Source organism: Etheostoma spectabile, chromosome 16 (genome assembly GCF_008692095.1).
Source record: "Etheostoma spectabile isolate EspeVRDwgs_2016 chromosome 16, UIUC_Espe_1.0, whole genome shotgun sequence".
Lineage (NCBI taxonomy): Eukaryota > Metazoa > Chordata > Actinopteri > Perciformes > Percidae > Etheostoma > Etheostoma spectabile.
The window spans coordinates 21,128,401-21,131,289 of record NC_045748.1 but is presented as its reverse complement, the minus strand read 5'-3'; the positions used below and the strand labels follow the sequence as shown (position 1 = coordinate 21,131,289).

The 2,889-nt window shown below is 46.1% G+C and overlaps 1 protein-coding gene and 1 long non-coding RNA gene across 6 annotated transcripts in view; both read right to left on the bottom strand.

Annotated features, from left to right (window-relative positions):
- The window catches only part of tcf4 (transcription factor 4), a 371,152-nt gene that overhangs the window by 242,717 nt on the left and 125,546 nt on the right, over positions 1-2,889 (bottom strand). The window lies entirely within an intron of this gene.
- The window catches only part of LOC116703882 (uncharacterized), a 1,565-nt gene continuing 502 nt past the window's right edge, over positions 1,827-2,889 (bottom strand). Inside the window, exons 2-3 of the long non-coding RNA XR_004335535.1 lie at positions 2,345-2,348; positions 1,827-1,840 (exon numbers count right to left, since the gene is read on the bottom strand). This is a non-coding gene — a long non-coding RNA (uncharacterized LOC116703882). The remainder of the gene's footprint in view (positions 1,841-2,344; positions 2,349-2,889) is intronic.

Sequence of the window (2,889 nt, the reverse complement as noted above, 5' to 3'; positions counted from 1 at the left end):
GTGCCCAGGAGGTGAAGTGGCACCTCTCCAGCTACCAGTCCACCACCATGCTTGGGTCTGTATGTGGACTTGAACCAGCGACCCTCCGGTTCCCTACCCTGAACCATGGTTCGGTTCGTTTGCAGTATGAAAACACTTTTTGGATGGTTTGGATTTTCGGACCAACGACAGGAAGGACCTACGTACCGTAGAAGAAATAATCGGAAATAAACCCTGCTAGAACAAGAAAAAATGAGTCGGGGAAGTAATGTGGTCCGACAAAATGTTGTCTGTGCTGGTAGTAATACCATGTCAAGATTGGCTCATTTAATTGAAAGATGCACGCCCGTCTACTCACCAATCAAAGGGAGACGCAACACACGTAGGTGGTGACGACACGCCATAGGTATGTCATGGAAAGTTCTTTAGTGGGGTGGCAGTAGCTCAGTCCGTAGGGTTGGGAACCGGAGGGTTGCTGGTTCAAGTTCACATACGGACCAAAGTATGGTGGTGAGCTGGTTGCTGGAGAGGTGTCAGTTCACCTCCTGGGCACTGCCAAAGTGCTCTTGAGCAAGGCACCAAACCCCCAACTGTTCGGGGCGCTTTTCTATGGGCAGCCCCCCCCCCCCACTCTCAGACATCTCTCCTTTTAGTGCATGTATAGGTACTGAGCATGTGTGTGCAATTCAGGCCTGTGTGTAATAACAAAACTGTGTAAACTGTAATTTCCCCTTGTGGGACTAATAAAGGATACATTATTATTATTATTATTAGTGTGCTAGCAAAATCACTATGTGGAACCAAAAAGTAGGAGCTCAAACACCAATGTTGGCTCGGACCTTGGTCTGGACTTTAAGGTGTGAAGACGCCCTAAAGCTGCAGTAAACTATTTTACCAAAATACCTTCTTGGACTATAATTTCTACACTGCCTTGCTTTACATACTCCGGTAGGGTGGAATTTGAACCGGTCAACCTGGCAGATTTGGGGCGGTTTAACACTAACAAAATGGTTTCTCAGGTCTTTGTCAGCTCTGTTCCCATTCAGTGTGTGCCAGCAGAGACTCTGCCCGCTGCATTCACATGGCACGGCGTGGGAAAAAAAAAGGGAAAAGCTACCATTTTACCCTCGTCTGCTGCCATGGAAACCAACCAACGGTCGGGACATTAAGGCAGTGATACACAGCGAAACTTTATGGGCCATTCTGGCAGTGTGGCTGCTCTACTTTAGTTGTTTTTTTTCACCCTCTGCAACCCTTTCCTCTTTCAGTTCTGTCTTCATTTTTTAGCCTTTTTGCTCCTTTCTCTGGCGCCCCTCCATCATGGAGATCGGTCTGCGCTCTGTGTGGGACGACTGATGAGTAACACTGTGCAAACTTTTTTTATATGGAGGGATTTTTAATTTTTTTAAATTCAGTTCACTTTTTTTTTACATTCTTTGTCCTATTTTGAATGTTTTTTTGGATTAATTGGCTATACATTTCCCCATAATAAAAAAAAAAAAAAAAAAAAATGAAAACATTTAAATGTACACAGTTTCCCAGAGCAAATCCTCACATTTGAAAAGAAGCAGACAATGTTTGGTAGTTTTTGATAATATCTGTCTATGGACTTCTCGCTTGACACTCTATTTTGATTCAGCCACATTGGATCTAACATCTAACAGATGCCTTGTTCTATCCTCCTAATTACTGTAGCAAACTGATCATAGAAATGTATCAAAAATGAAAGAAAGATCAATCATTCAAACAATATAGAAAATAACCGTTCCTGATCGATCACCACTATTTGGGTTCTCTATGCAAATCTTTCTTTTTTCATTTACTATTGTGTTTAAATGGATCCCCAGCCAGCCCCCGTCTCCTATAATAATACTGTGTGTGTGTGTGTGTGTGTGTGTGTGTGCGCATCAGGGGTAGCAGGTGATTGGTTGACAACAGCTGGAGAGAGAAAGGAGAACACAGCTGCAGGGAAAGAGAAGAGGAAATAAGGAGAGGAAAAGAGATAAGGAGAGGAGAGGGGAGGAGAGGGTTTGGTTTTATTGGACATTTTCAGATACAGAAAAACCAACAAAAATAGACAAAAAAAAACCAATACAAACAATGCAAAAAAGTTCATTTGTTTCCATTAACCCGAGCACCAACTCCCCTCTCCCCCCCCCCTCCTCTTCTCCCAACATCTGGAACTGCCAGGTAGGATTCAAGAAAGACAGCAGAAGGCCCGCCTCCTCCCGCCACTCCCCCACAGACGGGGTAATGGACAAATAGGGGAAACTGTATTCCCACCCCTCACTCCATTGCTCACAGAGAGACCGAGTCTGTACCAGTGTCCGCTGAGGCTGCTCAGGGCAGCAAAAACCTCATGCACCACCCTGCTGATGAGCCTGATGGAGGTGATGTTGCTACTCCTTCTCAGGGCTTCACCAGAGACGGCAGTCAACCTCATCAGGTGACCCAGATTAGTGCACCCAGCCTCCCTGAGACTGGCCCTCAGACTGGCAGACTGCAACACTTGAGTCCCTATGAAGTCATTAAAAAACAACGGTTCTTCAAAGAGCCACATCCCCGGAGTTTCTCATACAGCCCGCAAACACGTCATCAACTGCCACTTCTGCAGGACAGAACTGTAGAACCACGTGAGCCCAGAAAGGTCCATTTCCTCAGTCCTCAAAAGAAAGAGCTGCCTGTCATAACCCATCCGCCCAGCTCTCCTCAGCAGCAATCGGGCCGTATCAAGCCAGCAGGGTCCACAGGTATGCAAAAGTTTCTAGGCAGTCTGGATACGAAAGGACGCAAGTATTGATAGAATATCCACCAGCCCCTGGCCCCCTTCAGCAACAGGTAGGTAAAGAACCGCTGCCTGAACCCAGTGCTTCCCCGACAGGAAGAAATCCACCATGGCTCTCTGAATGT